The 25,703-nt window shown below is 38.7% G+C and overlaps 1 protein-coding gene and 1 long non-coding RNA gene across 2 annotated transcripts in view; one reads left to right on the top strand and one right to left on the bottom strand.

Moving 5' to 3' along the window:
- CHSY3 (chondroitin sulfate synthase 3) overlaps nucleotides 1-25,703 on the top strand; it is a 279,511-nt gene that overhangs the window by 134,110 nt on the left and 119,698 nt on the right. The gene's annotated exons all lie outside the window — the stretch shown is intronic.
- On the bottom strand, nucleotides 2,499-9,663 carry LOC136167080 (uncharacterized). The gene is made up of 3 exons (XR_010663053.1): nucleotides 9,447-9,663; nucleotides 3,033-3,183; nucleotides 2,499-2,882 (listed from the first exon to the last, which is right to left on the bottom strand). It is a non-coding gene; the product is annotated as an uncharacterized lncRNA (long non-coding RNA).

Below are 25,703 nucleotides of genomic sequence, written 5' to 3'. Positions count from 1 at the left end.
AAAGATATGTTCATATGTTGCTTCTGTAAGTGAAGTATAAGGAATATAATTTAAAATCACCAAAAGCAATAAGTTTAGTTATTAAATCACTGTAGAATTTTTTTGAAAGAAACTAAACTTCTTGAGATACTGTACATCTATCTTTAAGATCCTACAAAATTATTATTCTTTCTAGCCTATTTTCCTTTCCTAATCCCAGAAAAACATATTTTTGAGAAGAAAGGGAACATTTCTTACTCAATATACTGGGAGCCCACAGTGAGCCTGAAGTATTCACAGTGTGATCATTAAATACCAGAAACTCATACCACATGGATGTATATAATGTGGCCCAAAAGAATGATTTAGAAAACTATCATATGGAGTCATAAATACCTGGGTGGGAGTGGGGAGGGACATTTTCTGAGGTGAAGGAAATCTTAACTACCTAGGGTGAGAAGCCACAGTCAGGCATTTGAAGAGACATTCTTATGGGCAAAAAGAGAGGTAGCATTTAAGGCATATTCATGGAGAAGGAAATGACAGCCCACTCCAGTATTCTTGCCTGGAAAATTCCTCAGTCCTGTGGACTGTAATCCATGGAGTTGCAAAGAATCTGATACAATTGAGTGCACACACACAAGGAGCAGAGATCAAGGCAGATGAAATGCAAAACTGATGAAGCATTTTGAAGAATCTAAGGGGGAAAAACAAGTTGAAGTAAATTGTGAATGAGTTTGTAAATCAATTGTAGAATTAGAGCTGCCAGAGGAGGTGACAAGTGGCATAAAAATAGATGCCATACATTGAAATGACAGAGCAAATTTGGAGTAGAATTGAGAATGACAACTGTGTGCATTAGGTTTTAGAAACAAAAGTGTAATATACTGAAAGCATTAGAGCTGAGAAAGCCAAGAACTATACTCTGCCTCCTCTTGGCTTTTCTAGGGGTATCTGTGTTATCTTTTTTCTCTCTCGGTAGATGAGTTTACAGGCACTCTCAGTTCACACTGCCACAGACGGTCACTTCCCCAGCTTCCTCTCTGCATGGTGTACTCTCATACACAGAAGTACTGGGACCCCCTCTCACCCAAATCTCTCATCACAAGAGAGAGAAGTCTGATTAGCCAAACTTGCTTCTAGAAACCATGCAGTCACGCTCCAGTGAGGAGTTGTGAGTGCAACCATGACTCCGGTGCATTAACCCCGATGTGGGAATGCAGTTCTCAGAGAAAGTGGGAAGTCGGGTTGTCAACCAGATTCTTTTTCCCTCTATTAACCGTATAGCTATTCACCATATAATAGCCATTGTAGATATTTCCCTTTTGGAATGATGATTAATAAAAATAGTTCTAAGAAATATTTTGAGATGAAGCATTGCTCCCATGCCTCCGCTCACACCAGTTCACCACCAATAATAACTATTTTTATTTTAGAACTTTTCTGGTCTGAGAGAAAATAAACAGGGATTTTAGTCAAAAGGAAAACAGACTTCTGTCCTGTCAAGAAAAATTGAAACCAATCTTGGAATTTTTTTTTTCCAGTTTTCAAATGGAGCCTATGTCTTTAGCTATTGCTTTCTACATCTTAATCTACTTGAAAGTAATCAGCTAATATCTACAGACTCTGATTATTCTTTGCTGCCCCTATTTCACAAGTGGAAAACAGAAGCACTTAAATTGTCTCAAAGCTACATGAGACTGAGAAAAATAGACTCGAATCAACAAACCCATCACTTTAAGTAATGGAAAAGGCTCTGATGCTAGAAAGAATGCCTGGGAGAGACAAAAAGATATAAACCATGGCAAGTAAACGATGTAAAAAGTTAATAATTGTGAAAAACAGCTAGTGAATGGGTGAGCTGGACAGCGTTGCACAATTAACTAGTAAATCACTTGTATGGTGATAAATGTTATAAGTTCAGAGGAAAGTGATATAGCATGATTGGAGGTGTTCAGCAATTTATGTATTCCCGTGTAGAGACATTCTCCTTAAATTGAGCAATTAAAACAGAATTTGTTGGAAAAAGGAAAATAGCTGCTATTTATAAGACACAGTCACATAAAGGGGACTGGAATTACAGAAAGTGAAAGTGTTAGTTACTCAGTTGTGTCCAACTCTTTGCTACCCGTGGACTATAGCCTGCCAGGCTCCTCTATCCTTGGGATTCTCCAGGCAAGAATACTGGAGTGGGCTGCCATTCTCTTCTCCAGGGGATCTTCTGACCCAGAGATCAAACCTGGGTCTCCTGCATTGCAGGCAGATTGTTTACCATCTGAGAAGTAAATAAAATAAAAACTAGGAGATGTAATTGATTTGCAGTAACACATGAATGGTATAGACAATGAGGGCAAAGACAAAGTAAGGGCCAAAACCACAGAAATTCAAGGAAAGCAAGAACTGTAGTTAAGCAGAAGCTGTTGCAGGAAAGGGGGAACCCCTTCCAGGGCCCGAAACTGGGCTCTTGTGTAACACTCAGAAATGAATTATCTGAGGAGACACATGTGCGGACAAAGCAAGAGATTTTATTGGAAAAGAGTGCCCGAGCGGAGAGCAGTGTGATAAGGGAACCCAGGAGAACTGCTCTGCCATGCGGCTTGCAGTCTCGGGTTTATGGTGATGGGATTAGTTTCCGGGTTGTCTTTAAACAATCATTCTGACTCAGAGTCCTTCCTGGTGGTGCATGCCTTGTTCAGCCAAGATGGATGCCAGTGAGGATTCTGGGAGGTGGTCGGACATGTGGTGTCTCCTTTCGATCTTTCCCAAATTCTTCTGGTTGGTGATGGCTTATTAGTTCTGTGTTCCTTACCAGGACCTCCTGTCGTAAAACAACTCATGCAAATAGTTACTATGGTGCCTGGTCAGGGTGGGCGGTTTCAGTCAATGTGCTTCCCCTAACAAAGCTGCACAGAATGAAAGGTAAAAATTAGTGAGTCTGTGGTAGGAAGCCCAAGTAGGCAGATTTATAGAAGGAATTCATAATATGGAACTGAATATGTTAAAAATAAAGATCATTCCTTGTTTTTATGATTATCAGAGCCATAGTTACTCACTTGGTTCCAGAACTGTCTTCCAGTTCCTAATGGTGAGACCAGGCTGGTGATACCTCGTGATTGTGAACTTCCATATGATCCCCTCACTTTTATAATGCCACATGTGTCTTTATAATGAGTCCTGACGTGAGTGAGTCTCTGTTCTTTATAACTGAAAGACCCAAGTAGAATGAAAAATAAGTATGGTCAATTTCTTAGCTTGGGCTGCCACAGCAAAATACCCATAGACTTGGTGTAAACAGCAAAAATTTATTTTTTTCACAGTGCTGGAGGCTGGAAGACTGAGACTAGGGTACCAGCATGGTCAGGTTCTGGTGAGAACTCTTTTCCTGGGTTACACCTTCTCACTGTGTCCTTATGTGGTGGAGAGAGAGAGCAAACTCTTGGTATTTCTTCTGATAAGGGCATTAACCCATCATGAAGGCCTAAGCCTCATGACTTGGTCTAGCCCTTATTACCACCCAAATGCCCCATTTCCACATATCATCACACTTTGGAGTGAGAGCTTCAACATATAAATTTGCAGAGGACATACGTCAGTGTATAGCAGTCAGAAAATAGAAAAAGTAAGGAAGGCATTCATTGAAAGCCTGGGTGATTGGAAGAATATTCATATTGGTGATAGATATGGTGAAATTAAGATGAGATGAACCTATTTAGATTAGGTGAGCCCAGTTTTAGATATGTTTTAGTTATGATAACTTCAAGGTGATCAAAAGCAGTGAAATACTAATGTTTAAAACTCTGGAAAGCTTATGCATGATGTGTTAAGATATGTTTGTTTAATTTGTTTTACTAAGCATTCATTGGAACTTCTAAATCTGAAAACTTAAACCTGAACCTTTCCTCAGTGTTAGGACATTTTGTCCTGTTATTGCTTTACATTGCTTTATTTGCTTATTCTCTGTTTCTGGAAAGCTTATTGCCAAATATTAGAATCAGTCTTCCATACTGTTTGGCTTTTCTTTCATTCTTTCTATGTCTCTGTATTTTTAACTGAGAATTCCTCAGCTGTTGTAGTTTGTTCTTCAGCTGTAAGTTACTCTGATTCAGCTTATCTATTGCTGTTTTTTGTTTGTTTGTTGCTCTGTGTGGTTTGCAGGATCTTAGTTCCCCAACCAGGGACCAAACCATCCCGCCTGCAGTGGAAGCACCAAATCCTAACCCCTGGACTGCCAGGGAGTTCACTTATCCATTGCAATTTAAATGTCAGTGATCATTTTTATCATTTCTTGGAAAACTAATTGACTCTTTGTGGATGTTATAGGCTTTTATATCCCTGATGACATTAATTATATTTAATCTAAATTTTTAAGCAGTTTCTTCTATTAACTTTGTTTCCAGATATATTAATATGTATTACCTGTTTTTCGTGGCATTGGCTTTCCTCAGCTGTCTTTGCACTCACCTTTGTAATTGAGATTCTTTGTTAGCTCATGAAAAAGTCTAATGAAGTGATTTAAGGATACAAAGTCCAGAGCCCCAGAGCTGGGGATGTGACTAATGACTTCACATTTCTGCAACTCAGTTTCCTTATCTTTAAAATGTAAGCCATTATAGCCCTTACATATAAGGTTTTGTGAGTGGCTCTAATTAAGTGGCTAAAAAAGTGGCTTTTTATTTTTTAAAAAGTGACTTTAATTGAGCCACAATTAAGTGGCTTGTGAGAATTAAATGTTTAAAAGTTTTGGAAGACAGCCTACCACATACCCCGTCCTTAGCACTCAACCAGTCAATCTTAAAGGAAATTAACCCTGAATATTCATTGGCAGGACAGATGCTGAAGCTAAAGCTCCAGTATTTTTTGGTCATCTGATATGAACAGACAACTCACTGGAAAAGTCCCTTATGCTGGGAAAGATTGATGACAGAAGGAGAAAGAGGCATTAGAGGATGAGATGGCTGGTTGGCATCATGGATGCAATGGACATGAAGTTGGGCAAACTTTAGGAAATGGTGAGGGACAGGGAGACCTGGCATGCTGCAGTCCATGGGGTTGCAAAGAGTCAGACATGATTAAGTGACTGCACAACAGTAGCAGCACTCAATAAGTATTAGCTTTTAATGTTATGAGAATAATGAAGTGTTTATTATTAATAAATGTTAGCTGTTGGTATTATGTGACTGCCGAAGTGTTCTACTGCAGCCAGACCCCAGTGATTGTGTGAGAAGTAGGATGTGCTGCTGGGGGGGTATACCAGGAGTTTGCCTCTGAGTCTGGGGACTTTCTGTTCCTAGTGAATGTGGTCTTTCATCCGGGGCATTCACTGCTCCAAGGGGATGGCTGGAGTCTGAAGATGCGAGTGGGCAAGCATGCTGGCTGTTAACTCATTCCAGGTGCGTGTCGCGGTGGAGGGCTGCCAGCTGCTCCAGTTTGACACGACTGCTCTTCACCGTACTAGAAGTGTGTCAGCCTGTGGGTCTCCTCTTCTGTCATTTGTGAGGATTTATGATGAGAGAGTGAAGTGAACCCTGGGCTCTGACCTGCTTCTTGAGCAGATCCTCAGTGGCTGCTTCTAATGTGAATTGCATAATCCTATTTGACAAACAGTTGTATAATTTTGACATAGCCTTTTCTCTTCCGCTCAGTCTTAGTATTTGGCCCCTGTCAAAATGGTCATTGTTAGCTATGGACATGTGGCAGTCTACAAAGTGTTATAAAGATAAGGTCATTATTTCCATTCTATAGTTTGGGGTATGTGGCTGTGATGTCTAAACAGATCCGTTAATACCACAGAGTATGGATTTTTCCTTGTGAGCTGAGGTTTTCATTAATTGATTTAGAAAGAAGGCTTGAGAAAAACTGGAGAGCATCTTAAATCCTTGGCTTTTTTGATGAACTACTAGAAAAGATGTAAGAGTTCCTTCACCCGTTCCTTAGATGAGCTTTCTTAGTTATTTTCATGGAATCAAATAGCATCTTCAAGGGCAGAGAATGAGAAGATGAGAAGACGCAAGTACCCTGAGAGCTCCGGTGTGTTCCCTCCACATCCCGAAGAATATTCTGAATAGGGAATTAGTTGCACGGCAGCAGCCGCCGCCACCAGAAACACTGGGTTGGGAGTGGACTCAATTTTCCAAGCAGGGTGCCAGTGAGGCTCTCGGGCATTCTGAAGAGATGATGTAGTCAGTGTCGGAGCTCATGCAGAGTGATGACGGTGGTGCTTTCATCCCTTCCCTGCAGAGCTGTCATTTTAGCAACTGATCAAAACGATGCTGGTGGAAAGACTTGGAAGGGAGATGAGAACTGATGTTGGTTCTCTTTCCCTTTTGAGCTTGTAAGTGTTCTTATTGCCTGGAATTTGCTGCTCATTAAACCTCTCCTTGGTAGAGGGGGAATGCCTGTAATGCCCTATCTAAGGAATGAGGTTTGTGTGACATGCTTTGAAACCTCATACTGTAATTTCTTTTCTCTGGCGCATCTAACTTCTCTGAGTTGGCTCTAAGTCATTGACCCAAAAAATATCTGATGGCATCAATTTGGCACTGAAACTGACTCAGCTGGTTAAAGAAAGTTTTGGTTCATCAGAAATAAAAGTTTAAAATTAAACAAAAAATTAAAAACAGAGCAATGAGTTTGACAGCTCAGTATTCAGTTCAGTTTAAAATGTGCTTCTTATGATAGTTCCCATCTTCCTTTTTTTTTTCTTTTTTTGGTTAAAGAAAGAAGAAGAATTTCAAAAGGAATCAAGAAATGACTTTTTCCTGATTACACATGCAAACAATAAAGGAAAACTTGACTTTCATAATTAATCTTTTTGTTTTACAACTTGTTTCCACATCAATTAAAAAGGAAACCAAGTCATTCCACACCTATCACATTCTCCTAAGTGAAACAGAATCCATGAAGTAGTAGAGTTTAGTGATTTGGATCATGAATAAAGTCCTGGCTTGTTCCTATCCTATCTCTAGTTGGCAGGAGCAAGACACTTACCTTTTCTGAGATTCACTGTCCTCATGCAACATATACTAGGAATAGTTGTATCTGCTTTACATACAGTATTGTTCAGAGGACCACATAAGCCAGTATACACCAAGCACATAGAACAATGCTTGTTGCATGGAAGCACCATGTATGTGTTTGATATTGGTATTTCTTTTAAAGGAAGCCACCTGAAATTATGGGGAAGCTTAAGTTCTTAGACTATCTAAAATGAAATTATTTCTGAAGCTGTTTGTGAAAATATTTTACGTGTAGTAAATTATTACCAAGTAGCTTCCAAACTACAATTAGGATGCATGCTAATGACACAGTAATTGTTCTTATTGGTATCATTGTTTTCTGAAATAAAATGTTTTTCTTCCTTTGGATGACTCAGTATAAAAGTACAGAAAGCATAATGGGTTACCTTTGAAAGGAAAATATTTATCAATCAGCCAATGATACTAATGTTTGTCATTAATATTATAGGTCATTATTGACTGGGGGATTTTTACAGCAACTAATGCCTGTGGCTGGCAATTTGTTATGTACGTGAATATTGAAACACTCTGGTCAATAACGTTTGGTTAACAAAAGGTGTATTAATACATCTCTGGTCAATATGTTGTTGATTCATTTTCAGAGCTGATAACAAAAGAAATAACATTAAGCTTTTGCATTTGTTAAATGATGATAACTTTTAAGGTAAATATAAAAAGACTAGTGGCAGAATCACCTATGATTCTTAGGGAGTTTTCTCTTTTCTATCTATCTTATTAACTGTCAATGAAAACCAAGGTGTCTGTCTAAAACCCCTCAAATTCAACATATTTGAAACATCAGTCTTAATCATTTATGTCTGTTTCCCTCTTTATCTACTCCTCCAGCTTTGCCCCTCTGCTGCCTCCATCTGCACATGTATACACACGCATCTCTGCTCAACTTCCTTGTCAGATGTACCTTTGTTTTCCTAATTCCCAGTCCCAAAGATTGTGCTTAGTCACTCAGTTGTGACCCCTTGGACTGTAGCCCACCAGGCTCCTCTGTCTATAGGCATTCTCCAGTTAAGAATACTGAAGTGGATTGCCATGTGCTCCTCCAGGAGATTTTCCCAACCCAGGGACTGAACCCAGGTCTCCTGCATTGCAGGCAGATTCTTTACCAGCTGAACTACCAGGGAAGCCCCACAAAGAATAGGTTGATTCATACTTTAATTTATTTGATTTATAATTTTTCTACATTACATTCATTCAGCAGGCAACTAAACCTTAGTGAATAGCCCTTGTTTACTCTATTTCAGTACCATGGAAGGACTCCTGTTAATATACCTTCTTTTCCATCACCTTTCATGACTTAAGACAGAACCCTCAATTTCTGATTATCTTCTTCCCATATTAACACTATATTCAGCAACCTGTTTTTGTTGATCAAATTATATTTTATTAGAGAATCCAGATGTCAAGATGCTCACTGTCTTAAAAATGTTGCATTGGTTAATTATATTTTATGTATGGGTAGATGAAAAATGGACATGGGATGACAAAAATTCATATCATTATATCATAAAATAATATTCGAAGAAGTTTAGATTGTGCTCAGCTGTGCTCTGTTGCTTTAATCGTGTCCAACTGTTTGCCATCCATGGACTGTAGCCCGCCAGGCTCCTCCCTCTTCAGGGTTCTCCATGCAAGAATACTGGAGTGGGTTGCCATACCCTCCTCCAGGGGATCTTCCCAACCCAGGAATCAAACCCATATCGCTTGTGTCTCCTGCATTGCAGGTAGGTTCTTTACCCACTGCCACCTGGAAAGCCCCCATATCATAAAATAATATTAGAGGAAGTTATTGACTGATTGAGGTAGATATTAATTTTTATTTATAGCTAATACATTAGTTTCTTGTGCTAGTGCCTTAAAACAGAAACTTTTCAGCTTTGGAGGCCAGACTTCCAAAATCAAGGTGTCAATATGGCTGTTCTCCCTGTGGGGCTCTAGGAGAGAATCTGTTGTCTCTTCTAGTTTCTGGTTGTTGCCAGCCCTTTGGCCTGAGGCCACATTTCTCTGCTTTGTGTTCATCTGGCCTTCTCCTCTCTATCTGTTCTTTTCTGTGTCTCTTATAAGAATACTTGTCTTTGGACTGAGGGCCTGTGAGGTTTCATTTTAAATGTCAACCTGGCTAGGCTCTGATGCTCAGTGTTTGGACAAATGCTAGTTTAGGTATTTCTGCACAAATATTTTGTAGATTTAATTAACATTTATTTATAATCAGTTAAGAACATTATCCTTAATAATGTGGGTGGTCCTTTTGCCATTAGTTGAAAGCCTCAGAGATAAACTGGAGGTTGCTAGGAAAAGAAGAAATTCTACTTTAAGACTAACGTAAAAAAATTGCCAGCATTTCCAGTCTACTGGCCTGCACTACAAGTATGAGACTCAAAACTGCAGGACCTCTTAGGTAAATTTCTAGACCTACCGTATGGATTTTAGACTTACCAGTGAAGCTCCAGTATTTTGGTCATCTGATGCGAACAGGAGACTCATTGGAAGAGTCCCTGATGCTGGGAAAGATTGATGGCAGAAGAGAAGAGAGTGTCAGAGGATGAGATGTCTGGACAGCATTCCCAATGCAATGGGCATGGACCTGGGCATGCTTCAGAAGGTGTAGAGAGACAGAGAGGCCTGGTGTGCTGCAGTCCGTGGGGTTGCAAAGAGTCAGACATAACTGGGCAACTGAACAGCAACAACAATTGCATGAGCTAATTCTTCAAAATTCATCAGTCAGTGTCTATCTCTGTCTCTCTCTGTCTCTGTTTTCTATTGGTTCTGTTTCACTAGAGAACTCTGACTAATACAGGACTCAGCCAGATAATCCAGGTTGACCTCATCTCCAAATTTTTAACTTAGTTCCTTTGCAAAGGCCTTTTATCCAAATAAGGTAACATTCACAAGTTTCAGGAACTTGATGTGAATATCTTTGGAGGGGCATTTTCCTTCCTACCACAACTACTCTGTAAATTAGGAATTCCTGATTCTACCTAAGGAATACCACAGAATGTTAACAAGTTCTTAAGAGATGAAACAATTCTGAAAACAAGTATCAACACAAAACAATTTTATTTGCATCAGTGAATGAGTGTGTATGCCAGGTGGATTTTACAAGAGAGAAGAATGTCTCAAGATGGATTAATAGTTTAGTGAATTTTAACTTTAAAGTTCATGCATATAGCTATATTTGTTAATTAAATGTAGAATCTGAGCCACATTAGAAAAAAGAAATTTTTTTACAAGGAAATAATAATAAATAATAATTTACAAGGAAATCCATATTTCTACAAATCAGACACTCATTTCTAAATATTAGGCCTAGAGGTTAGCACATGTTATATTTATTAATCTGCATATTTGCCAGAGGTTATGAAGAATTTTTTCCAGTGAATAAGTTACTCTGTCCCTTATGTATCAGACTGAAATATGACCATGCTTTTAAGGTATGTATTAATTCCCCTCTGCCTGTCCAATTTTTTTTTAAGCATGTTGAGAAAATACAGAATTTTTTTTCAGATAGGAGTCAGTGACCAAATAAAAAACAGATTTTCATTTAGAAATAATTTTGCATTCAGTGGGATAATAAATAGCTTTTGGATTTTGTTGAATGTGGCTTCTTTTGGTATTCTCTTCTTTCTTATTCAAAATCTCTTCTTTTGAGATTCAAAATAGAACTTAGTCTTCTATATGAAATAGCTGCATCTGGTTTTTAATTTTCTCACCTTTTGGAAGCAACATAAATTTTAGAGATTCTCTTGTTATGTTGAAATAATTAGAGCAGTAGTTTTGTGAATATATGTCCACTGGCCTGAGTTTCATCAGATATTTGATTTCAGGGTGGTATGGAGAGCAGCTGAAAATGAAGAAAAAAAATGATTCTCAGCATAAAGGAATAAGCCGTATGACTTTTAAAATAGCCTTTGGAGCTCAACTTTCATCCACAAACTTGGACGCATTTCAGTAGCACAATTTCCACTGTACTAAAATATTCTTCTTCTGATTTATTATTGTTGGGACATCTCAGGCCTATATTTGTGTAGTACTCTTGTATCTCCTCTCTTCTTTTCCTAAATTTCCATCTTTAATCCTCTTGAGAACTTGTCATTTTTCTTACTGTTATTAAATATCTGATGAGAGTGTCCAATTGTTGCGGGAAGGGGGACACCTTCTAGGGCCCAAAACTGGGCTCTTGTCTAACACCCAGATAATACTCAGAATTGAATTGTCTGAGGAGCCATATGTGCTGACAAAGCAAGAGGTTTATTGGGAAAGGGTACCTGGTGGAGAGCAGAGGGTAATGGAACCCAGGAGAACTACTCTGCCATGTGGCTCACAGTCTTGGATTTTATGATGGTGGGATTAGTTTCTGGGTTGTCTTTAGCCAATCATTCTACTCAGAGTCCTTCCTGGTGTGAACACCTTGTTTAGCCAAGATGGATGCCAGAGAGAAGGCTTCTGGGAGGTGGTCGGACACATGGTGTCTCCTTTTGATCTTTCCGGAACTCTTCCGGTTGTTGGTGGCTTGTTAGTTCCGTGTTCCTTACCAGGACCTCCTGTCATAAAACACAACTCATGCAAATAGTTACTGTGGTGAATGGCCAGGGTGGGCGGTTTCAGTCCTATGCTTCCCCTAACACAATCTCTTTATAAGCATTTTCATTTTTCTGGTTGATTAGGGAAGTGAGTTAGAAAGTCAGGAGGGTTTCTAACAGTACAGGATGACTCTAGCAGTAATCTCTTTGCCTCTTTTCAGACTCCAGAGAAAGAGAAGTTTAAGAGGTTTGCCAAATTAATACAGTGATATGTTAAGGAAGATTTAGAAAACAACTGACTTGGCACTTGAGACATTTTTACATTTTAAAGTATTTCCATCATTAGCTGATAAACTGCTAGATAGTCTTATCTAATAGTATTACTAGCAATTATCTTTAGGTACATAGGCTCTGTCAGAAACATGCCAGGAATTTTGCATATATTCTTTCCTGTCCTCAAGTAAGGATAATGTTCATTTTACATAGAGAAATTAACATCCACAGAGGGTATGAAATTTGCACCCAATTATACAGTGGCTGAGCCAGGCCTGGAGGTGAAGTTTGTTTATTGTTCCAGTTCTTCACTGGCCGTCTATTTTGTGTTTGGGAATAAAGGTGGTGGTTTTGAAATGATCTTTACTTGCTCTAGGCGTGTTTTAGGAGCAAACCTACTTCTGTGACACATGTTGAGAATTTAGAAAACAGTTCAAAGATTTTACTTGATTTGGAAAACAGATGAAAGTCTTGTCTGCTATTCATTGACTTCATATTTAACATTATGCATATATGATGTTTAATTCTGCTTATGCCTGAGTCTTCATCTAGAATCAACTCTGAGAAAGTTTCCATGGCAAGGGCTTTTTCCAGAATTCTCCCAAATAATTTGCGGGGTCTAGAAAGTTAAGTCCAAAGTCATTTACCATGAGAAGAGAGGGAAAAACTGGGTAGATTACCAAATAAGCATGCTTGATAGAAAACACAATTTTCTTTTTCCTTCTTTTGTTGCTGCCTTTGTGTTAAGTTTAAGAAAGTATGCTTCTCTGGGTAGCTGCCTCAGAGGAATATCTTTATTTTGGAACATCAGGGATTCATGTATAGTTTCTCCTTTGCATGCATTAGTTTGCAAGAACAGTTTCTTTTTTCTTTTCTTTACACTGTGCACAGTGATTTCCTGCATATGCTGTGAACAGAACTTGTTTTCTGTAGCTCATTCATCTGGAAGAAGTCCATTATTTTGCTACTACTGAGTCAACAGATGCAAATGCCTCAGAACAATTGAATTTATTTAAAAATCTGTTGTTTTTTTGTGATGGTTGTTTGGGTTTGCCTTTAAATCTGAACTTTGTGTTCATGGCTTTGAAAGAATAAATTCACTTTGCAGGAAGAACAGTTGCTGACTAATAACAACTTTGACATTTAGAACCAGTTTGTAAAGTTCTATCAACAATGTTTGTATATTTATAGAAGAATTGGTAGTAGCTCTTAGCCTGTATCTAATGCTAATAAAAAACAAACAAAAAAACAAGCCATGTAGGTCGATGGCCCTTCATCTCTTCCTTTCCATAGAAAATTCTGATTATGGGGCAATTTTAAGGTATTCATGTAAAATGAGGTTGCTTTTTAGTGTTTCTGTGGAGTTCACTAAACTCCATCCATTATATGACTCTTTGCTCTTCCTTGGAGCAACTTCTTGCCCTTGGAGGCATCTGACAAATTGGCGGAGATGACAGGACTACCAAAGACTCTCCCTGGGAACCTTACTCATTAACTTTGTAGTAAGTCAAGAAAAGCTGGTTAAGTATAAGGTGTCTTGGCTTTCCAGGTGGCGCAGTGGTAAAGAATCCGCCTGCAGTGTAGGAGACGCAGGAGACGTGAGTTTGATCCCTAAGTCAGGTAGATCACCTGGAGAAGGAAATGGCAACACACTCCAGTATTCTTGCCTGGAAAGTTCCATGGACAGAGGAGCCTGGTGGGCTGTTGTCCATGGGGTCTCAGAGGGTCGGACACGACTGAGCCTGCATGTACAAGCTGCCTAAGCTCTCACTACTGTTTCCCTACAGTGTAAAGGGGTCAGAAGTATGTACTTTTAGCTCTTACATTGGACCCAATTTGTTAATATATTCCTAAATTTATTGTCTAACTTCATTGTTTAATCACAGCTATTCATCGACTTTTCCATTTTGGTGAGATTCCAGATTCCTAAACTGAAAGATCTGCTTCACACAGAGTACCCTCCCTTGTCACTTTGGTTCAGGGCCCACAATTTTTCCTATTTCCAAACAATTCCCTTATTCATTCTGCTTTATATTATATTAAAGTCTCCCGAATGTGCTTTTAGTTGAACTGCATTAACTCATTGTTCCCAAACACATACTGGCTGCTTCCATGGAAAATAAACCAAAAATTGGACACACAGTGTCCTCAGGCTGCACCAACACAGTCATGCATCTTTGCCCTCATTTCTCTATATTTCCCCAAGTCAGCCTTTTCTGTCACTTCTGTGAGAGGTTTCTGCTAATCATTACTTCTGTTTTAATATCTCTATACATATTTCTTTCTTTTATCATAATCTAGAAGATACATAGGTGATTATTGAGTTCCTACCAAAATCTTCTATACCTTTTGATTTCACAGACAACTATGTTGGGTGTTATTCTGAAACATTTGAGTGTGATCTTTTGTACCCCCGTAACCAATCCCCCACCACCAAAATGACAGTGCATAATAAGCACATGGAAACTACTTGGTCAGCCTCCTTTCTTTTGAAAAATAAGAGAACTAAGGAGAATCAAAGTAAGAGCCTTGGCCAAATATCTACAACTAATTAGTAACAGAGATGAAATTTAAGACTTTAAACTTAAGACTCCTTGCTCTAAGTCCAGTATTATTTCTATACTGTTCCATTCTCAAAACAAAATGGAACTTGGATGTTTGGTACAGTGAGGTTTGACTACCCAAAAAGCAATATGAGGAATACCCCAAACATAGCTTCCCTTGCATCTCCAAAGATTTTACCCAGTCCTCAGGCAGAGATAAAGCTTTATTTAGCTTATGCTTTTTGTTGTTGTTGTTGTAATTTCTGTTTAACTTGCAGAAGCACTTTGACTTTTTTTTCAGGTGGTTTTCTTGATAAAAATCTAACAATTCTGTGAAGAAAATGAAGACTCATCTGTTCTGGGTGTTCTGGTAAAGACCTAAAATGCAGGCAAGGCGGTGAGCCCGGGAACATCCTCACAGTTCTGACACTTCTTAGCCTTATTCAGGGTCTAGGGCATCATAGACTCACGGTGGCTACTTCAGTGAGAGTGCAGTTTTATCCTGCGCTGGACAGCTGTCAGCTAGGTTAGGGTGCCGTATTCCTTTTTGTTGTTGCTTAGTCACTAAATCAAGTTCAGCTCTTTTGCCACCCCCTCAACTGTAGGTCTCCATGCTCCTCTGTCCATGGGATTTCCCAGGCTAGAATACTGGTGTGGGCTGCCCTTTCCTTCTCGAACCTGGGGTCTCCCACATCGCAGGCAGATTCCTTACGTTTGAGCCACCAGGGAACCTCTAAAGTCTTCTCTAATACCACTGGTCAGAGCGTTCTCTTCCTCTTCAGTATTATAATCATTGAATATGTAAGTTTCTGTATGACTTTCATACTTTCTACCTCTTCATTAAATGCCTCTCTATAATTCTGTTTTGTAATATGTTTTGTGTGCAGAGGCCATTTCTAATATTGGCATATCCTTTATAAACTTAGCAGAATGGTTTACATGCAGTGGCCACTCAAATATCTTCTAATTGAATGAGTCTTTGAGATAATGAAATTTTTTGAGATAATGAAATTGTTCCCTCTCCCAACTTCTCAATTAGCTGTGTAATAAAAACTTGAGAAGAGTATTTATATTAAAACAGATGTTTTTAGTGGCAAAAATGTTCATCTAGAAGGTTTAAAATTCTTTCCAGGGTATAACCAGGAGGGAAATCAGAAGGAAACTAGTCTTTGAGTAGTTAGATAAAATAATGGCTATTGTTAGGTGGAAATTTGGAATCATTTGTGTTCCCCTTCCATCTTTATCTTACATGCAAAAACACTGTGTTAGCCTAAGCATGACCAAAGAGATGATTTCTAAGTGTCATTTTGCTGTATGATTATTTTCTGCTGGAACAAATTACAAATTCAACAGAGTATGTGCCAGTCTGACATCTCAAGCCCTTTCTTGAGATTTTCTTCACATTTGGAAATGGAAATAAGTCATGGTGTGGGGTGAGGCAGAAGACACTAATGGGTGCCAATACACAAAGAACCGTGCAAAGGGGCTTTTACTTCGGGAGTTACCATAACTGAATCGCATTATATCCATTAATGCCAATGTTAAGTCAGTACATTGATGAAGAATCTTCTTGAATCAAAATAAATTCACTGACACTGATGCCAAAATGCAGCTTACTAATTACAAATAATATGTACAATGTCAAGTCCAACATATTTACATCAGTGATCTCCACATTCTTTGCCTGTCAGCGAGTATCTGGGATGCTCAATTGTAACAACAGTTGCCTGTTGAAGCAGTGAATCAAAAAACTTAATACAGGGGCATTGACATTGAAGTTACTTATTGTTGTTGTTCAGTTGCTTAGTCTTGTCTGACTTTTTGCGACCCCATGGACTGCAGCACGCCAGGCTTCCCTGTCCTTCACCATCTCCCAGAGCTTGCTCAAACTCATATCCATTGAATCAGTGATGCCATCCAACCATCTCATCCTCTGTCACCCGCTTCTCCTCCTGCCCTCTGTCTTTCCTAGCAATAGGGTCTTTTCTAATCAATCAGCTCTTCGCTTTAAAGTTACTAGTCAATTATGTACCAAGTAAAAGTTACTTCCCTATAAATGACTAAATATTTTTATAGAGAGCATGAAATGTGAAGGTGGTAAGTTGTATGATTCAAATATTTAAAACCATCAGAATCAGACTGTGAAACTCTCCTGGATCCATCTATGTTTTTCTCAATACTCGCCAATTAGACAGATCCTTGCAGGGGTATGATAGAATGTTCTATTTTCTGGATTTTTTGTCATAGATTCTCATGCCAAGTTTTGCTCTTGTGGCTTTACTTTTCACTCCTCCTAGCTAAATTGACCATCCTCATGTTTTTGTCATCTTTCCTTTAAGGAGTTCATAAGGTCCCACTTTCTTTGTTATGGTAATTTAAATGCCAGATTGGGATGGAGATATACACATTGAAAGTGAAAGTGAAGTCACTCAGTTGTGTACGACTCTGTGACCCCAGGGACTGTAGCCCACCAGGCTCCTCCATCCATGGAATTTTCTAGGCAAGAATACTGGAGTGGGTTACCATTTCCTTCTTCAGAGGATCTTCCCTACCCGGGGATCAAACCCAAGTCTCCCGTATTGCAGGCAGATGCTTTATCATCTGAGCCACCAGGGAATCAGAGATAACTGATAAAGACTTCAAATCTCTGTAATGACCTACTTAATAATCTGTAATGACCTCTATGGGAAAAGAATATATATACACATACATATGTATAACTGATTCACTATGCTATTTACCTAAAACTAACACACACATTGTAAACCAACTATACTCCAATACAAATTATTTTAAAAATTTATACGTCATCCATCCTGAGGTCATGAGCTATGTGGCTAGATGGGGAGAAGGCATTCCAGGCACAGGAACAATTTAGAACAAAGGTCCTGGCTTATACCTGAATTATTCTGAGAATAAGGAAAAGATTAGTATGGCTTTTGGGCACTGAGTAAGAGGAAGAATAGTAGGAGATAATATGCTAAAAATACCACAGGATGGCAATACAAGAAGCTGGGAATCTATTAATCCATAGAGGAAATGATGATGGCTTGGATTGAATCAGCACCAGTACAGGTGGTAAAAAGTAGCTAAATGGTGGTTTTTCTCTGAAGAGAATCAACATGATTTGCTGATGGACTGAATGAGGTATGTAGAAGAAAGACAGGAGTCAAAAATGACTCCAGATATTTTGACCTGACCAACTAGAAAGATAGAGGTTGCCACTGAGATGAGGATGCTGTGGAAATCAATTTTTTTTCTCCCATCTTGTTCAGTCATACAAGTACGGAGTAAGTGTAGACCAGATGTATTCACAGATGTGTTTTTATAAAAGGAGTAAGTGAATCAAGAGAGTGGCAATAGTTGAGAGTATGTTTTATTATGAGGATTATATTAATGGACCATGGATCATTTAAGGAAGGAGGGAAGTAAGGACATAAGTAAAATACTAACAGGACCAATCATTGGTCCTATAGGTGTTAAATAATTGTGGTGTTACTAAAAGAGTATGTTGGAATGATAGAAGATGCTAGTCATAAGATGGGATAATGGAAAATGAAATTATGGATGGGTTACATTTATTTGTAATAAGATGATGTGGAAGTGAAGGGCTAAATAAAGGAATGATAAGATTATTATATTATTTGAGGTGAAGAGGATAAAGATTTGAGAGGCCAGAGTATTATGAAGTTGGTTTTAGTGGATGTTGATATTACAAAGAATTATGACAGGATTAAAGATATTTTCAGAAACTCAAGAGCTTAAATTTTCAAGGATTTGGGACAGTGGTCCAGATTTGCTGTAGCTGACTGTGATAAAGGGGGATAGCAGACATAATTTGATGACAGGAAATGCAAAATTGACTGTTTTTGTAGAGGAAAGACAGGGAATATATATAGTGGCAGATAAGGGACCTCCCAAACTTTTATGCTTGATGGTACTAAGCTTTAGAAGAGTAACTCCTTGTAAAGATTCCAGGGAAAGTGATGCCCTTGTGAGAGAGATTTTAGAACAAGAAGATGAAAGGAATGTTCAGGGTAGAAGTTAAGAATATGAATTATGAATGTTGGCATATCAGCTTTTTTAACTCGATTGTGATCGCAGAGATATAGACTGTATTTTAGTCATCTTTGGGTTCCAAGAGTCTATCACAATAAAACATGGTTGAATGATTTAATGTTGTATAGGTTCCCCAAAATAAGCTAGAACTCTTTAGAAAATAAATCTCAGTCATTGTTTAGGTTTGTGAAAGTTTCATGTTTGTCAGTCTGTAAATAACTGTCCCAGTGAATAACTGGACTCCCAGCTCATAAATATCCAGGCATTTATTGTGTGTAATTATTTAATATTCAAGTTGCCAGCACCTCTTTTCACTTCTTCTGCAATGTAGCTTGTTTTCATATTGAACTTAATTTCATTTGTAATTCTTTATTGGTTTTCCAGCCAACAGCTAAGTGTCATTATCATACACAGAGCACCACCAATTCCTGTTAATTAGCCCTATAATTGCAAGTGAAAGAATTGAATACACTTGAGTTTCCCATGAAAATTAAAAAATAAGATGGAAATTCACTAATTGCATATTTCACTTTCAGAAGATTTTATAATTACTGAAGAGGCTCTCTGCTACTTTGAATTGATGCCTCTGACTGTGAATTATGGTCCAGGTGCTCACAGGATGGGCTGTTTTCAGTTGTGCCAATTTCCTACTTGTTAGTAGTGACCAGGAAAACACTGGAAGGAAAATAGCACTCCTCTGAAGCAGGAAAGACTGTGGAACAAAATCTCTACTCCCTTTCCTAACATAAAAATCTCTGACTGTGGGAAATTCACTTACCATTCTTGGGTTTATATTTGGAGGTTCATGGCAGGGCAGGAAGGATTCCAAGCACAAAAGTCTGGATAGAAAATAGGAAATAAACTCCCACCATACTATTTTTGTATGAAACAGTCTTGAAGAGTGTAATTCTATAAAAATATTTTCTAAAATGTTTCATCAGTTCTGGTGGTATGTGATATTTTGTTTTTGTTGTTCAGTCACCCAGGCATGTCTGTCTGTTTGCGACTCCATGGACTGCAGCATGCCAGGCCCAAGTTCATGTCCATTGAATCAATGATGCCATCCAACCGTCTCATCCTCTGTCGCTCTTTTCTCCTCTGCCTTCAATCTTTCCCAGCATCAGAGTTGTCAATTAATTTATAGTTTGCCACAGTCAAGGTCTAGTTCAAAGAACTGATCTTTCATTTTAGTTGAGCTGATAGTGTGTTAAAATTAATAAACACTATTGACTGGCCAGGCTCTAAATGCCAAATACTATACTAAGAACATTCTATGTATTATTTCATTGAATTTTCACAGTAACACTATGAGGTGGATATTGCTGTTTTTTTTTTTTTTTTCTTTCTTTCTTTTTTTTTTTTTATTTATTTTTTTCAGTGGGTTTTGTCATACATTGATATGAATCAGCCATAGAGTTACACGTATTCCCCATCCCGATCCCCCCTCCCACCTCCCTTTCCACCCGATTCCTCTGGGTCTTCCCAGTGCACCAGGCCCGAGCACTTGACTCATGCATCCCACCTGGACTGGCGATCTGTTTCACCATAGATAATATACATGCTATTCTTTCAAAACATCCCACCCTCACCTTCTCCCACAGAGTTCAAAAGTCTGTTCTGTACTTCTGTGTCTCTTTTTCTGTTTTGCATATTGGGTTATCGCTACCATCTTTCTAAATTCCATATATATGTGTTAGTATACTGTAATGTTCTTTATCTTTCTGGCTGACTTCACTCTGTATAATGGGCTCCAGTTTCATCCATCTCATTAGAACTGATTCAAATGAATTCTTTTTAATGGCTGAGTAATATTCCATTGTGTATATGTACCACAACTTCCTTATCCATTCATCTGCTGATGGACACCTAGGTTGCTTCCATGTCCTGGCTATTATAAACAGTGCTGCGATGAACATTGGGGTGCACGTGTCTCTTTCAGATCTGGTTTCTTCAGTGTGTATGCCCAGAAGTGGGATTGCTGGGTCATATGGCAGTTCTATTTCCAGTTTTTTAAGAAATCTCCACACTGTTTTCCATAGTGGCTGTACTAGTTTGCATTCCAACCAACAGTGTAAGAGGGTTCCCTTTTCTCCACACCCTCTCCAGCATTTATAGCTTGTAGACTTTTGGATAGCAGCCATCCTGACTGGCGTGTAATGGTACCTCATTGTGGTTTTGATTTGCATTTCTCTGATAATGAGTGATGTTGAGCATCTTTTCACATGTTTGTTAGCCATCTGTATGTCTTCTTTGGAGAAATGTCTATTTAGTTCTTTGGCCCATTTTTTGATTGGGTCATTTATTTTTCTGGAATTGAGCTACAGGAATTGCTTGTATATTTTTGAGATTAATCCTTTGTCTATTTCCTCATTTGCTATTATTGTCTCCCAATCTGAGGGCTGTCTTTTCACCTTACTTATAGTTTCCTTTGTTGTGCAAAAGCTTTTAATTTTCATTAGGTCCCATTTGTTTAGTTTTGCTTTTATTTCCAATATTCTGGGAGGTGGGTCATAGAAGATCTTGCTGTGATTTATGTCGGAGAGTGTTTTGCCTATGTTCTCCTCTAGGAGTTTTATAGTTTCTGGTCTTACATTTAGATCTTTAATCCATTTTGAGTTTATTTTTGTGTATGGTGTTAGAAAGTGTTCTAGTTTCATTCTTTTACAAGTGGTTGACCAGTTTTCCCAGCACCACTTGTTAAAGAGATTGTCTTTTTTCCATTGTATATCCTTGCCTCCTTTGTCAAAGATAAGGTGTCCATAGGTTCGTAGATTTATCTCTGGGCTTTCTATTCTGTTCCATTGATCTATATTTCTGTCTTTGTGCCAGTACCATACTGTCTTGATGACTGTGGCTTTGTAGTAGAGTCTGAAGTCAGGCAGGTTGATTCCTCCAGTTGTTAAATATAATTTCCAATAAAAGAAATCAGAGTCCAGATTCCTGAGGCCTATATCAGCATAATGATTTGCTAAAGCTCTTTCAAATAGTCTTACATATATTCATTCCTTGCTTTGTTTTGTTGTTGTTCAGTCTCCCAGGCATGTCTGACTCTTTGGGACTCCTTGAACTGCAGCACACCAGGCCTCTCTGTCCTTCACCGTTTCCCAGAGCCTGCTGAAATGCATGTCCATTGAGTCGGCGATGCCATCTAACCATCTTGTCCTCTGTTGTCCCCTTCTCCTCCTGCCTTCAGTCTTTCACACTATCAGGGTCTTTTCCAATGAATCAGCTCTTTGATTGGTGACCAAAGTATTTGAGCTTCTGCCTCAGCAATCCTTACAATGAATATTCAGGACTGATTTCCTCTGGATTGACTGGTTTGATCTTGCAGCACACGGTTCTCTCAAGAGTCTTCTCCAACACTAAAATTCAAAGCATCAGTTCTTCAGTGCGCAAACTTCTTTATGGTCCAACTGTCACATCCATACATGACTGCTGGAAAAACCATAGCTCTGACCTTAGTCCATCTACGGTCCATAGATGGACCTTTGTCCTCAAAGGAATGTCTCTGCTTTTTAATGTGCTGTCTAGGTTGGTCTTCCCTTTTCTTCCCAAGAGCAAGCGTCTTTTAATTTCATGGCTGCAGTCACCATCTGCAGTTATTTTGTAGCCCAAGAAAATTAAGTCTGTCACTGTTTCCATTGTTTCCCCTTCTATTTTCCATAAAGTAATGGGACCAGATGCCATAATCTTAGTTTTTTGAATGTTGAGTTTAAGCCACCTTTTTCACTCTCCTCTTTCACTTTCATCAAGAGGCTCTTTAGTTCCTCTTGGCTTTCTGCTCTAAGGTTGGTGTTGTCTGCATATCTGAGGTTGTTGATACTTCTCCCAGCAATCTTGATTCCAGCTTGTGCTTCATCCAGTCCAACATTTCGCATGGTGTATTCTGCATATGAGTTAAACAAGCAGGGTGACAATATACAGCCTTGATGTATTCCTTTCCCAATTTTGAACCAGTCTGTTTCTCCATGTCCGGTTCTAACTGCTTATTTTGTCAGTATCCGAAATGACCTTGGAAATTGAGTCACCCAGTTCTCTTTGCAGCCTCTTGCCCTGGAGCATTTCTCATACATTCTTGGGGATAAGTGAATCCTCCACCTCTAGTCTTACGTCAGAAAAGTGGGTATATATTTTGTTACATAAATTTATCAGTTCAGTTCACTTCAGCTGCTCAGCCATGTCCGACTCTTTGTGACCCCATAGACTACAGCACGCCAGGCCTCACTGTGTCTCACCAACTCCCGGAGTTTACTCACACTCATCTCCATTGTGTTGGTGATGCCATCCAGACATCTCATCCTCTGTCGTCCCCTTCTCCTTCTGCCCTTAATCTTCCCCAGCATCAGGGTCTTTTCAAATGAGTTAGTTCTTCGCATCAGGTGGTCAGAGTATTGGAGTTTCAGCTTCAACATCAGTCTTTCCAATTAATATTCAGGACTGATTTCCTTTAGGATGGACTGGTTGGATCTCCTTGCAGTCCAAGGGGCTCTCAAGAGTCTTCTCCAACACCACAATTCAAAAGCATCAATTCTTCTGTGCTCAGCTTTCTTTATAGTCCAACTCTCACATCCATATATGGCTACTGGAAAAGCAATAGCTTTGACTAGACAGACCTTTGTTGGCAAAGTAATGTCTCTGCTTTTTAATATGCTGTCTAGGTTGGTCATAACTTTCCTTCCAAGGAGTAAGCGTCTTTTAATTTCATGGCTGCAATCACCATCTGCAGTGATTTTGGAGCCCAAACAAATAAAGTCAGCCTTTGTTTCCACTGTTTCCCCATCTATTTACCATAAAGTGATGGGACCAGTTGCCATTATCTTAGTTTTCTGAATATTGAGTTTTAAGCCAGCTTTTTCACTCTTCTCTTTCACTTTCATTAAGAGGGTCTTAAAGTTCTTCTTCACTTTCTGCCATAAGGGTTGTGTCATCTACATATCTGAGGTTATTGATATTTCTCCCAGCAATCTTGATTCCAGCTTGTGCTTCTTCTAGCCCAGTGTTTCTCATGATGTACTTTGCATACAAGTTAAATAAACATGGTGACAATACACAGCCTTGACGTACAGCCTTTTCCTATTTGGAACCAGTCTGTTGTTACATGTCCAGTTCTAACTGTTGCTTCCTGACCTGCATCCAGATTTCTCAAGAGGCAGGTCAGGTGGTCTGGTATTCCCATCACTTTAAGAGTTTTCCAGAGTTTGTTGTGATCCACACAGTCAAAAGCTTTGGCATAGTCAATAAAGCAGAAGTAGATATTTTTCTGGAACTCTTGCTTTTTCAATGATCCAACAGATGTTGGCAAGTTAACCTCTGGTTCCTCTGCCTTTTCTAAATCCAACTTGAACAGGAGGAAGTTCATGGTTCACATACTGTTGAAGCCTGACTTGGAGAATTTTGAGCATTACTTTACTAGTGTGTGAGATGAGTTTAATGGTGTGGTAGTTTGAGCATTCTTTGGCATTGGCTTTCTTTGGGATGGGAATGAAAACTGACCTGTTCCAGTTCTGTGGCCACTGCTGAGCTTTCCAGATTTGCTGGCATATTGAGTGCAGCACGTTCACGGCATCATCCTTTAGGACTTGAAATAGCTCAACTGGAATTCTATCACCTCCACTGCTTTGTTCATAGTGAATCTTCCTAAGGCCCACTTGACTTCGCATTCCAGGATGTCTGACTCTAGGTGAGTGATCACACCATTATGATTTTTTGGTCGTGAAGATCTTTTTTGTATAGTTCTTCTGTGTATTCTTTCCACCTCTTCTTAATATCTTCTGCTTCTGTTAGTTCTGTACCACTTCTGTCCTTTATTGTGCTCATCTTTGCATGAAATGTTCCCTTGGTATCTCTAATTTTCTTGAAGAGATCGCTAGTCTTTCCCATTCTATTATTGTGCTCTATTTCTTTGATCACTTTGATCACTGAGTAAGTCTTTCTTATCTCTCTTTGCTATTCTTTGGAATTCTGCATTCAAATGGGTATGTCTTTCCTTTTCTCCTTTGCCTTTAGCTTCTCTTCTATTCACAGCCATTTGTAAGGCCTCCTGAGTCAACCATTTTGACTCTTTGCATTTCTTTTCCTTGGGGATGGTCTTGATCCCTGCCTCCTGTACAATGTCAGAAACCTTTATCCATAGTTCTTCAGTAATTCTATCAGATCTAATCCTTGACTCTATTTTTCACTTCCACTGTATAATTGTATGGGATTTGACTTAGGTCATACTTGAATGATCTAATGGTTTTCCCTACTTTTCTTCAATTTAAGTCTGAATTTTGCAATAACGAGTTCATGGTCTATGCCACAGTCAGCTCCCAGTCTTGTTTTTGCTGACTGTATAGAACTTCTCCATCTTTGGCTTAGAGAATGTAATCAGTCTGATTTCAGTATTGACCATCTGGTGATGTCCATGTGTAGTCTTCTCTTGTGTTGTTGGAAGAGGGTATTTGTTATGACCAGTGCATTCTCTTGGCAGAACTCTATTAGCCTTTGCCCTGCTTCATTCTGTATTCCAAGGCCAAATTTGCCTGTTACTCCAGGTGTTTCTTGACTCCCTACTTTTGCATTCCAGTCCTCTATAATGAAAAGGACATCTTTTTTGGGTGTGTGTTCTAGAAGGTCTTGTAGCTCTTCATAGAACCATTCAACTTCAGCTTCTTCAGCATTACTGGTCAGAGCATAGAATTGGATTACTGTGATATTGAATTGTTTGCCTTGGAAACGAACAGAGATCATTCTGTCATTTTTGAGATTGCATCCAAGTCTTGCATTTTGGACTCTTTTGTTCACTATGATGGCTATTCCATTTCTTCTGCATTCCATTTCTTTGATTGATTTATCAAAGGAATGCATATTGCAACTTAAAGGAGTCTTTTGCTTCCAATAGAAATTCATTAAAAGTATATGATGAATGAGGGAAATTGCTATATTTAGGTTAATAAAAATGCACAAATGTATAAAAGTAGTTACTAGCAAAATTGAAACTGAAACCAGTATAGTATAACTCTCAGACAAGGCCTCTAAGAAATCTTTGGTACAAAAATAGAAAAATGAATAATCTGGTTTCTGATGTTCTCTAACAAAGTTTAGAGTAGATACACTTTGAAGAAGTAGCTTCTTGAATTTTCTGTATGCTGAAAAAGAATGGTGCCTATTAATATGCACATATTCTTATGGAAAAGAATATATATATATGTGTATATATAACTGAATCATTTTGTTGTACTCCAAAAACTGACATGCTGTAAATCAACCATACCTCAATAAAAAATGTACATATTCCCCCAAAGCATCTAAATTTCTGT

This window comes from Muntiacus reevesi, chromosome 1 (assembly GCF_963930625.1).
Source record: "Muntiacus reevesi chromosome 1, mMunRee1.1, whole genome shotgun sequence".
Classification (NCBI taxonomy): domain Eukaryota; kingdom Metazoa; phylum Chordata; class Mammalia; order Artiodactyla; family Cervidae; genus Muntiacus; species Muntiacus reevesi.
This window is presented reverse-complemented; position numbering and strand designations above follow the sequence as displayed.